Source organism: Scyliorhinus torazame, chromosome 19 (assembly GCF_047496885.1).
Source record: "Scyliorhinus torazame isolate Kashiwa2021f chromosome 19, sScyTor2.1, whole genome shotgun sequence".
Taxonomy (NCBI): Eukaryota; Metazoa; Chordata; class Chondrichthyes; order Carcharhiniformes; family Scyliorhinidae; genus Scyliorhinus; species Scyliorhinus torazame.
In genome coordinates this window covers 39,978,338-39,990,465 of record NC_092725.1, presented here as the reverse complement: position 1 = coordinate 39,990,465, position 12,128 = coordinate 39,978,338, and the positions used below count along the sequence as shown (strand labels likewise).

Sequence of the window (12,128 nt, the reverse complement as noted above, 5' to 3'; positions counted from 1 at the left end):
CCGGGGTCAGTGTCAGGGAAAGGTCAGTGTCCGGGTCAGTGTCAAAGAAATGTCAGTCAGGGAAAGGTCAGTGTGTCGGGGTCAGTGTCAGGAAAAGGTCAGTGTCAGGGAAAGGTCGGGGGAGGGTCAGTGTCGGGGAGGAGTCAGTGTCTGGGGAGGGTCAGTGTCGGGGTCATAGAACATAGAACATTACAGCGCAGTACAGGCCCTTCGGCCCTCGATGTTGCGCAGACCTGTAAAACCACTCTAAAGCCCATCTACACTATTCCCTTATCGTCCATATGTCTATCCAATGACCATTTAAATGCACTTAATGTTGGCAAGTCCACAACTGTTGCAGGCAGGGCATTCTACGCCCTTACTACTCTCTGAGTAAAGAACCTACTTCTGACATCTATCATATCTATCTCCCTTCAATTTAAATCTATGTCCCCTCGTGCTAGACATCACCATCCGAGGAAAAAGGCTCTCATTGACCACCCTATCTAATCCTCTGATCATCTTGTATACCTCAATTAGGTCACCTTTTAACCTTCTTCTCTCTAACGTAAACTGCCTTAAGTCCCTCAGCCTTTCCTCATAAGATCTTCCCTCCATACCAGGCAGCATCCTGGTAAATCTCCTCTGCACCCTTTCCAATGCTTCCACATCCTTCCCATAATGCGGCAACCAGAATTGCACGCAATACTCCAAATGCGGCCGCACCAGAGTTTTGTACAGCTGCAACATGACCTCATGGCTCCTAAACTCAATCCCTCTACCAATAAAAACTAACACACCGTACGCCTTCTAAACAACCCTCTCAACCTGGGTGGCAACTTTCTGGGATCTATGTACATGGACACCGAGATCTCTTTGCTCATCCACACTGCCAAGAATCTTACCATTAGCCCAGTACTCTGTCTTCCTGTTATTCCTTCCAAAATGAATCACCTCGCACTTTTCTGCATTAAACTCCATTTGCCACCTCTCAGCCCAGCGAGGTGTAACTTGTAACATCCTTCCGCACTGTCCACAACCCCACCGACTTTAGTGTCATCTGCAAATTTACTCACCCATCCTTCTACGCCCTCCTCCAGTTCATTTATAAAAATGACAAACAGCAGTGGCCCCAAAACAGATCCTTGTGGTACACCACTAGTAACTGGACTCCAGTCTGAACATTTCCCACCAACCACCACCCTTTGTCTTCTTCCAGCTAGCCAATTTCTGATCCAAACTGCTAAATCACCCTGAATCCCATGCTTCTGTATTTTCTGTAGTAGCCTACCGTGGGGAACCTTATCAAATGCTTTACTGAAATCCATATACAATTCAACTGCTTTACCCTCATCCACCAGTTTGGTCACCTTCTCAAAGAACTCAATAAGGTTTGTAAGGATACAGACTTCTGTATCTCCTGCCCGATGGAAGAAGTTGGAAGAGTGAGTAAGCCGCGTGGGAGGGATCTTTGATTATGCTGCCCGCACTACCAAGAGTCTTACCATTAGCCCAGTACTTTGTATTCCTGTTACTCCTTCCAAAATGAATCACCTCACACTTTTCTGCATTAAACTCCATTTGCCACCTCTCAGCCCAGCTCTGCAACTTATCTATGTCCCTCTGTAACCTGTAACATCCTTCCGCACTGTCGACAACACCACCGATTTTAGTGTCATCTGCAAATCCACCCTCCCTCCAGGTCACTTATAAAAATGACAAACAGCAATGGCCCCAAAACAGATCCTTGTGTTACACCACTAGTAACTGAACTCCCATCAACCACCACCCTATGTCTTCTTACAGCTAGCCAATTTCTGATCCAAACTGCTAAATCACCCTAAATCCCATGCCTCCGTATTTTCTGCAATAGCCGATCGTGGGGAATCTTATCAAACGCTTTACTGAAATCCATGTACACCACATCAACTGCTTTACCGTCGTCCACCTGTTTGGTCACCTTCTCAAAGAACTCAATAAGGTTTGTGAGGCATGACCTACCCTTCACAAAACCTTGTTGAGTATCCCTCATCAAATTATTCCTTTCTAGATGATTATAAATCCTATCTCTTATAAACGTTTCCAAGACTTAGTCCACAACAGAAGTAGTGCTCACTGGTCTATAGTTACCGGGGTTGTCTCTACTCCCCTTCTTGAACAAGGGGACAACATTTGCTATCCTCCAGTCTTCTGGCACTATCCCTGTAGACAATGACAACATGTAAAGATCAAAGCCAAAGGCTCAGCAATCTCCTCCCTAGCTTCAATGGGTGACCAAAAGACAGAGCAAGAGTAGGAAGGCAGTGCAGGTGTCCTCTGCGGTCATCTCCCTGCAAAACAGATATACCGCTTTGGATACTGTTGAGGGAGATGGCTCACCAGGGGAAGGCGGCAGCAGCCAGGTTCATGGCACCGTGGCTGGCTCTGCTGCGCAGCTGGGCAGGAAGAAGAATGGCAGGGCTATAGTGATAGGGGACTCAATTGTAAGGGGAATAGACAGGCGGTTCTGCGGACGCAATCGAGACTCCAGGATGGTATGTTGCCTCCCTGGTGCAAGGGTCAAGAATGTCTCGGAGCGGCTGCAGGACATTCTGGGGGGGGAGGGTGAACAGCCAGCTGTCGTGGTGCACATAGGCACCAACGATATAGGTAAAAAACGGGACGAGGTCCTACAAGCTGAAGTTAGGGAGCTAGGAGTTAAACTAAAAAGTAGGACCTCAAAGGTAGTAATCTCAGGATTGCTACCAGTGCCACGAGCTAGCCAGAGTAGGAATGTCAGGATAGAGAGGATGAATACGTGGCTTGAGAGATGGTGCAAGAGGGAGGGATTCAAATTCCTGGGACATTGGAACCGATTCTGGGGGAGGTGGGACCAGTACAAACCGGACGGTCTGCACCTGGGCAGGACTGGAACTGATGTCCTGGGGGGTGTTTGCTAGAGCTGTTGGGGAGAGTTTAAACTAATGTGGCAGGGGGATGGGAACCAATGCAGGAAGTTGGAAGGTAGTAAAACAGGGACAGAAATAAAAGGCAGTAAGGGGGAAAGTGTAAGGCAGAGAAGCCATAGTCAAAAATCAAAAAGGGCGACAGTACAAGGTACAGTGACTGAGGGGAGCTCAGTGAATAGGACCAGGAATACTAAAAGAAATAAAACGGGAAGTGAAAACATTAATGGTAAGCGACGCAGCAGGTTGTTACAGGAAGATATGGGTTCGACGACAAGGAAAATTAGGAGAAAGGTTAAGAGGAAATATAACTTAGGAGAGGTTACTGATCGAGGTGTTAAGATTAAGAACAGAGGTAAAAAAGCCAACATAAGTGTACTTTACCTGAATGCTCGTAGTATTCGGAATAAGGTAAATGAGTTGATGGCGCAAATCATCGTGAATGATTATGACTTAGTGGCCATTACTGAAACATGGTTAAAGGATGGTCACGACTGGGAGTTAAATATCCGAGGGTATCAAACTTTTCGGAAGGACAGAGTGGATGGTAAGGGAGGTGGTGTAGCTCTGTTATTTAAGGATGACATCCGGGCAACAGTAAGGGATGACATCGGTGCTATGGAGGATAAGGTTGAATCCATTTGGGTGGAAATCAGGACTAGTAAGGCGAAAAAGTCACTGATAGGAGTAATCTATAGGCCACCAAATAGTAACATTATGGTGGGGCAGGCAATAAACAAAGAAATAACAGATGCATGTAGAAATGGTACAACAGTTATCATGGGGGATTTTAATCTACATGTTGATTGGTTTAACCAGGTCGGTCAAGGCAGCCTTGAGGAGGAGTTTATAGAATGTATCCGCGATAGTTTCCTCGAACAGTATGTAATGGAACCTACGAGGGAACAAGCGGTCCTAGATCTGGTCCTGTGTAATGAGACAGGATTGATTCAGGATCTCATAGTTCGGGATCCTCTCGGAAGGAGCGATCACAATATGGTGGAATTTAAAATACAGATGGAGGGTGAGAAGGTAAAATCAAGCACGAGTGTTTTGTGCTTAAACAAAGGAGATTACAATGGGATGAGAGAAGAACTAGCTAAGGTAGACTGGGAGCAAAGACTTTATGGTGAAACAGTTGAGGAACAGTGGAGAATCTTCCAAGTGATTTTTCACAGTGCTCAGCAAAGGTTTATACCAACAAAAAGGAAGGACGGTAAAAAGAGGGAAAATCGACCGTGGATATCTAAGGATATAAGGGAGAGTATCAAATTGAAGGAAAAAACATACAAAGTAGCAAAGATTAGTGGGAGGCTAGAGGACTGGGAAATCTATAGGGGGCAACAGAAAGCTACTAAAAAAGCTATAAAGAAGAGTAAGATAGATTATGAGAGTAAATTTGCTCAGAATATAAAAACAGATAGTAAAAGTTTCTACAAATACATAAAACAAAAAAGAGTGGCTAAGGTAAATATTGGTCCTTTAGAGGATGAGAAGGGAGATTTAATAATGGGAGATGAGGAAATGGCTGAGGAACTGAACAGGTTTTTTGGGTCGGTCTTCACAGTGGAAGACACAAATAACATGCCAGTGACTGATGGAAATGAGGCTATGACAGGTGAGGACCTTGAGAGGATTGTTATCACCAAGGAGGTAGTGATGGGCAAGCTAATGGGGCTAAAGGTAGACAAGTCTCCTGGACCTGATGGAATGCATCCCAGAGTGCTAAAAGAGATGGCTAGGGAAATTGCAAATGCACTAGTGATAATTTACCAAAATTCACTAGACTCTGGGGTGGTCCCAGCGGATTGGAAATTAGCAAACGTGACACCACTGTTTAAAAAAGGAGGTAGGCAGAAAGCGGGTAATTATAGGCCAGTGAGCTTAACTTCGGTAGTAGGGAAGATGCTGGAATCTATCATCAAGGAAGAAATAGCGAGGCACCTGGATGGAAATTGTCCCATTGGACAGACGCAGCATGGGTTCATAAAGGGTAGGTCATGCCTAACTAATTTAGTGGAATTTTTTGAGGACATTAACAGTGCGGTAGATAACGGGGAGCCAATGGATGTGGTATATCTGGATTTCCAGAAAGCCTTTGACAAGGTGCCACACAAAAGGTTGTTGCATAAGATAAAGATGCATGGCATTAAGGGGAAAGTAGTAGCATGGATAGAGGATTGGTTAATTAATAGAAAGCAAAGAGTGGGGATTAATGGGTGTTTCTCTGGTTGGCAATCAGTAGCTAGTGGTGTCCCTCAGGGATCAGTGTTGGGCCCACAACTGTTCATAATTTACATAGATGATTTGGAGTTGGGGACCAAGGGCAATGTGTCCAAGTTTGCAGACGACACTAAGATAAGTGGTGAAGCAAAAAATGCAGAGGATACTGGAAGTCTGCAGAGGGATTTGGATAGGCTAAGTGAATGGGCTAGGGTCTGGCAGATGGAATACAATGTCGACAAATGTGAGGTTATCCATTTTGGTAGGAATAACAGCAAAAGGGATTATTATTTAAATGATAAAATATTAAAACATGCTGCTGTGCAGAGAGACCTGGGTGTGCTAGTGCATGAGTCGCAAAATGTTGGTTTTCAGGTGCAACAGGTGATTAAGAAGGCAAATGGAATTTTGTCCTTCATTGCTAGAGGGATGGAGTTTAAGACTAGGGAGGTTATGCTGCAATTGTATAAGGTGTTAGTGAGGCCACACCTGGAGTATTGTGTTCAGTTTTGGTCTCCTTACTTGAGAAAGGATGTACTGGCACTGGAGGGTGTGCAGAGGAGATTCACTAGGTTAATCCCAGAGCTGAAGGGGTTGGATTACGAGGAGAGGTTGAGTAGACTGGGACTGTACTCGTTGGAATTTAGAAGGATGAGGGGGGATCTTATAGAAACATAAGATTATGAAGGGAATAGATAGGATAGATGCGGGCAGGTTGTTTCCACTGGCGGGTGAAAGCAGAACTAGGGGGCATAGCCTCAAAATAAGGGAAGTAGATTTAGGACTGAGTTTAGGAGAAACTTCTTCACCCAAAGGGTTGTGAATCTATGGAATTCCTTGCCCAGTGAAGCAGTAGAGGCTCCTTCATTAAATGTTTTTAAGATAAAGATAGATAGTTTTTTGAAGAATAAAGGGATTAAGGGTTATGGTGTTCGGGCCGGAAAGTGGAGCTGAGTCCACAAAAGATCAGCCATGATCTCATTGAATGGCGGAGCAGGCTCGAGGGGCCAGATGGCCTACTCCTGCTCCTAGTTCTTATGTGTCAGGGCGGGGGGAGGGTCAGTGTCGGGGCGGGGGGGGGATCAGTGTCGGGGAGGGTCAGTGTCGGGGCGGGGAGAGGGTCAGTGTCGGGGCGGGGGGAGGGTCAGTGTAGGGGAGGGTTAGTGTCGGGGCGGGGAGGCTCACTGTCGGGGGAGGGTAAGTGTTGGGGCGGGGAGGGCCAGTGTCGGGGCGGGTGTGGGTCAGTGTCGGGGGCAGGGGTGGGTCAGTGTGGGGGGCAGGGGGGTCAGTGTGGGGGGCAGGGGGGGTCAGTGTGGGGGGCAGGGGGGTCAGTGTGGGGGGCAGGGGGGGGCAGTGTCGGGGGCAGGGGGGTCAGTGTCGGGGGCAGGGGGTCAGTGTGGGGGGCAGGGGGGGTCAGTGTCGGGGGCAGGGGTGGGTCAGTGTGGGGGGCAGAGGGGTTAGTGTGGGGGCAGGGGGGGCAGTGTGGGGGGCAGGGGTGTCAGTGTGGGGGGCAGGGGGGGTCAGTGTCGGGGGCAGGGGAGTCAGTGTCGGGGGCAGGGGTGGGTCAGTGTGGGGGGCAAGGGGGGTCAGTGTCGGGGGCAGGGGGGGGCAGTGTCGGGGGCAGGGGTGGGTCAGTGTGGGGGGCAAGGGGGGTCAGTGTCGGGGGCAGGGGGGGGCAGTGTGGGGTGCAGGGTTGTCAGTGGGGGGCAGGGGGGTCAGTGTGGGGGGCAGGGGGGGTCAGTGTGGGGGCAGGGGGGTCAGTGTGGGGGGCAGGGGGGGTCAGTGTGGGGGGCAGGGGGTGGGTCAGTGTGGGGGGCGGGTGTGGGTCAGTGTCGGGGGCAGGGGTGGGTCAGTGTGGGGGGCAGGGGGGTCAGTGTGGGGGGCAGGGGGGTCAGTGTGGGGGGCAGGGGGGGTCAGTGTCGGGGGCAGGGGGGGCAGTGTCGGGGGCAGGGGGGTTAGTGTGGGGGCAGGGGGGGCAGTGTGGGGGGCAGGGGTGTCAGTGTGGGGGGCAGAGGGGGTCAGTGTCGGGGGCAGGGGTGTGTCAGTGTGGGGGGCAAGGGGGGTCAGTGTCGGGGGCAGGGGGGGCAGTGTGGGGAGCAGGGTTGTCAGTGGGGGGCAGGGGGGGTAGTGTGGGGGGCAGGGGGGGTCAGTGTGGGGACAGCGGGGGGTCAGTGTGGGGGGCAGGGGTGGGTCAGTGTGGGGGCAGGGAGTGGGTCAGTGTGGGGGGCAGGGTGGGTCAGTGTAGGGGTGGGTCAGTGTGGGGGCAGAGGGGGTCAGTGTCGGGGCGGGTGTGGGTCAGTGTCGGGGGCAGGGGTGGGTCAGTGTGGGGGGCAGGGGGGTCAGTGTGGGGGGCAGGGGGGGTCAGTGTGGGGGGCAGGGGGGGCAGTGTGGGGGGCAGGGGGGGTCAGTGTCGGGGGCAGGGGGGGCAGTGTCGGGGGCAGGGGGGTCAGTGTGGGGGGCAGGGGGGGTCAGTGTCGGGGGCAGGGGTGGGTCAGTGTGGGGGGCAGGGGGGGTCAGTGTCGGGGGCAGGGGTGGGTCAGTGTGGGGGGCAGAGGGGTTAGTGTGGGGGCAGGGGGGGCAGTGTGGGGGGCAGGGGTGTCAGTGTGGGGGGCAGGGGGGTCAGTGTCGGGGGCAGGGGAGTCAGTGTCGGGGGCAGGGTGGGTCAGTGTGGGGGGCAAGGGGGGGCAGTGTCGGGGGCAGTGGGGGGCAGTGTGGGGGGCAGGGGGGGCAGTGGGGGGCAGGGGGGGTCAGTGTGGGGGGCAGGGGGGGTCAGTGTGGGGGCAGCGGGGGGTCAGTGTGGGGGGCAGGGGTGGGTCAGTGTGGGGGCAGGGAGTGGGTCAGTGTGGGGGGCAGGGTGGGTCAGTGTAGGGGCAGGCGTGGGTCAGTGTGGGGGCAGAGGGGGTCAGTGTCGGGGGCAGGGGTGGGTCAGTGTGGGGGCAGGGGTGGGTCAATGTGGGGGGCAGGGGGGGTCAGTGTGGGAGGCAGGGGGTGGGTAAGTGTGGGGGCCAGGGGGGGGCAGTGTCGGGGGCAGGGGGGGTTAGTGTGGGGGGCAGGGGGGGTTAGTGTCGGGGGCAGGGGGGTGGGTCAGTGTCAGGGGCAGGGGGGTGGGTCAGTGTGGGGGGCAGGGATGGGTCAGTGTCGGGGGCAGGGGGGTCAGGGGGCAGGCGTGGGTCAGTGTGGGGGGCAGCGGGGGGTCAGTGTCGGGGGCAGGGGGGGGTCAGTGTGGGGGGGCATGGAGGGTCAGTGTGGGGGGCAGGGGGGGGTCAGTGTGGGGGGCAGGGATGGGTCAGTGTGGGGGGCAGGGGGTGGGTCAGTGTGGGGGGCAGGGGTGGGTCAGTGTGGGGGGCAGGGGGGGTCAGTGTGGGGGGGCATGGAGGGTCAGTGTGGGGGGCAGGGGTGGTCAGTGTGGGGGGCAGGGGTGGGTCAGTGTGGGGGGCAGGGGGTGGGTCAGTGTGGGGGGCAGGGGTGGGTCAGTGTGGGGGGCAGGAGTGGGTCAGTGTTTGGGGCAGGGGTGGGTCAGTGTCGGGGGCGGGGGGGCAGTGTGGGGGGCAGGGGTGGGTCAGTGTCGGGGGCAGGGGGGCAGTGTCGGGGGCAGGGGGGTCAGTGTGGGGGCAGTGTCGGGGGCAGGGGGGGTCAGTGTGGGGGGCAGGGGGGGTCAGTGTGGGGGGCAGGGGGTGGGTCAGTGTGGGGGGCAGGGGTGGGTCAGTGTGGGGGGCAGGGGTGGGTCAGTGTGGGGGGCAGGGGGGGCAGTGTGGGGGGCAGGGGGTGGGTAAGTGTGGTGGGCAGGGGGGGTCAGTGTCGGGGGCAGGGGGGGTTAGTGTGGGGGGCAGGGGGGGTTAGTGTGGGGGGCAGGGGGGTGGGTCAGTGTCAGGGGCAGGGGGGTGGGTCAGTGTGGGGGGCAGGGATGGGTCAGTGTCGGGGGCAGGGGGTCAGGGGGCAGGCGTGGGTCAGTGTGGGGGGCAGCGGGGGGTCAGTGTCGGGGGCGGGGGGGGCAGTGTGGGGGGGCAGGGGGGGTCAGTGTGTGGGGCAGGGGGGTCAGTGTGGGGGGCAGGGGTGGGTCAGTGTGGGGGGCAGGGGGTGGGTCAGTGTGGGGGGCAGGGGTGGGTCAGTGTGGGGGGCAGGAGTGGGTCAGTGTGGGGGGCAGGGGTGGGTCAGTGTCGGGGGCGGGGGGGCAGTGTGGGGGGCAGGAGGGGGGTCAGTGTGGGGGCAGGGGGTGGGTCAGTGTGGGGGGCAGGGGTGGGTCAATGTGGGGGGCAGGGGGGTCAGTGTCGGGGGCAGGGGGGGTCAGTGTCGGGGGCAGGGGTGGGTCAGTGTGGGGTGTATGGGGGGTCAGTGTCGGGGGCAGGGGGGTCAGTGTGGGGGGTATGGGGGGTCAGTGTCGGGGGCAGGGGGGGTCAGTGTGGGGGGGCAGGGGGGGTCAGTGTGGGGGGCAGGGGGGGTCAGTGTGGGGGGCAGGGGGTGGGTCAGTGTGTGGGGCAGGGGTGGGTCAGTGTGGGGGGCAGGGGTGGGTCAGTGTGGGGGGCAGGGGGGTCAGTGTGGGGGGCAGGGGGGTCAGTGTGGGGGGCAGGGGGTGGGTAAGTGTGGGGGGCAGGGGGGGGGTCAGTGTCGGGGGCAGGGGGGGTTAGTGTGGGGGGCAGGGGGGGTTAGTGTGGGGGGCAGGGGGGTGGGTCAGTGTCAGGGGCAGGGGGGTGGGTCAGTGTGGGGGGCAGGGATGGGTCAGTGTCGGGGGCAGGGGGGTCAGGGGGCAGGCGTGGGTCAGTGTGGGGGGCAGCGGGGGGTCAGTGTCGGGTGCAGGGGGGGGCAGTGTGGGGGGGCAGGGGGGGTCAGTGTGTGGGGCAGGGGGGTCAGTGTGGGGGGCAGGGGTGGGTCAGTGTGGGGGGCAGGGGGTGGGTCAGTGTGGGGGGCAGGGGTGGGTCAGTGTGGGGGGCAGGAGTGGGTCAGTGTGGGGGGCAGGGGTGGGTCAGTGTCGGGGGCGGGGGGGCAGTGTGGGGGGCAGGAGGGGGGTCAGTGTGGGGGCAGGGGGTGGGGCAGTGTGGGGGGCAGGGGTGGGTCAATGTGGGGGGCAGGGGGGTCAGTGTCGGGGGCAGGGGGGGTCAGTGTCGGGGGCAGGGGTGGGTCAGTGTGGGGGGTATGGGGGGTCAGTGTCGGGGGCAGGGGGGGTCAGTGTGGGGGGTATGGGGGGTCAGTGTCGGGGGCAGGGGGGGTCAGTGTGGGGGGGGCAGGGGGGGGCAGTGTCGGGGGCAGTGGGTGGGTCAGTGTGGGGGGCAGGGGTGGGTCAGTGTCGGGGGCAGGGGGGTCAGTGTCGGGGGCAGCGGGGGCAGTGTGGGGGGCAGGGGGGGGTCAGTGTGGGGGGCAGGGGTGGATCAGTGTGGGGGGCAGGGGGGGTCAGTGTCGGGGGCAGGGGGGTCAGTGTCGGTGGCAGGGGGGGTCAGTGTGGGGGGCAGGGGGGCCAGTGTCGCGGGCAGCGGGGGCAGTGTGGGGGGCAGGGGGGGGTCAGTGTGGGGGGCAGGGGGATCAGTGTCGGTGGCAGGAGGGGGTCAGTGTGGGGGGCAGGGGGGGTCAGTGTAGTGGGCAGGGGGGTCAGTGTCGGGGGCAGGGGCGGTCAGTGTGGGGGGCAGGGTGGGTCAGTGTGGGGGGCAGCGGATGGGTCAGTGTGGGGGGCAGGGGGTGTCAGTGCCGTGGGCAGGTGTGGGTCAGTGTGGGGGGCAGGGAGGGTCAGTGTCGGGGGCCGGGATGGGTCAGTGTCGGGGGTAGGGGGGGTCAGTGTCGGGGGTAGGGGGGGTCAGTGTCGGGGCAGGGAGGGTCAGTGTGGGGGGCCGGGGTGGGTCAGTGTCGGGGGCAGGGGGGGGGTCAGTGTCGGGGGCAGGGGGGGTCAGTGTAGGGGGCAGGGGTGGGTCAGTGTGGGGGGCAGGGGTCAGTGTCGGGGCAGGGGGGGTCAGTGTGGGGGGCAGTGTCGGGGGCAAGGGGGGTCAGTGTGGGGGGCTGTGGGGGGCAGGGGGTGGGTCAGTGTGGGGGGCAGGGGGGGTCAGTGTCGGGGGCAGGGGGGGTCAGTGTCGGTGGCAGGGGGGGGTCAGTGTGGGGGGCGGGGGGGGCAGTGTCGGGGGCAAGGGGGGTCAGTGTGGGGGCAGGGGAGGTCAGTGTAGTGGGCAGGGGTGGGTCAGTGTGGGGGGCAGGGGGGTCAGTGTCGGGGGCAGGGGGGGCAGTGTCGGGGGCAGGCGGGGTCAGTGTCGGGGGCAGGGGGGGTCAGTGTCGGGGGCAGGGGGGGTCAGTGTCGGGGGCAGGGGGGTCAGTGTCGGGGGCGGGGGGGGCAGTGTCGGGGGCAGGGGGGGTCAGTGTGGGGGGCAGGGGGGGCAGCGTCGGGGACAGGGGGGATCAGTGTGAAGGGCAGGGGGTGGGTCAGTGTCGGGGGCAGGGGGGGTCAGTGTCGGGGGCAGGGGGGGTCAGTGTGAGGGGCAGGAGGTGGGTCAGTGTCGGGGACAAGGGGGGTCAGTGTGGGGGGCAGGTGTGGGTCAGTGTCGGGGGAAGGGGGGGTCAGTGTGGGGGGCAGGGGTGGGTCAGTGTGGGGGGCAGGGGGGGTCAGTGTGAGGGGCAGGGGGGTCGGGGGCAGGGGGGTCAGTGTGGGGGGCAGGGGGGGTCAGTGTCGGGGGCAGGGGGGGTCAGTGTCGGGGGCAGGGGGGTCAGTGTGGGGGCAGGGGCAGGGGGGGTCAGTGTGAGGGGCAGGGGGGTCAGTGTCGGGGGCAGGGGGGTCAGTGTGGGGGGCAGGGTGGGTCAGTGTCGGGGGCAGGGGGGGTCAGTGTGGGGGGCAGGGTGGGTCAGTGTCGGTGGCAGGGGGGGTCAGTGTGGGGGGCAGGGGGGGGTCAGTGTCGAGGGCAGGGGGGGTCAGTGTGGGGGGCAGGGGATCAGTGTCGGGGGCAGGGGGGTCAGTATCGGGGGCAGGGGGGGTCAGTGTCGGGGCAGGGGGGGTCAGTGTCGGGGGCAGGG

General features: G+C 59.5%; 1 protein-coding gene across 3 annotated transcripts in view; it reads left to right on the top strand.

Annotated features, from left to right (window-relative positions):
- LOC140396095 (protein-methionine sulfoxide oxidase mical3a-like) overlaps positions 1 to 12,128 on the top strand; it is a 1,213,674-nt gene that overhangs the window by 939,245 nt on the left and 262,301 nt on the right. The window lies entirely within an intron of this gene.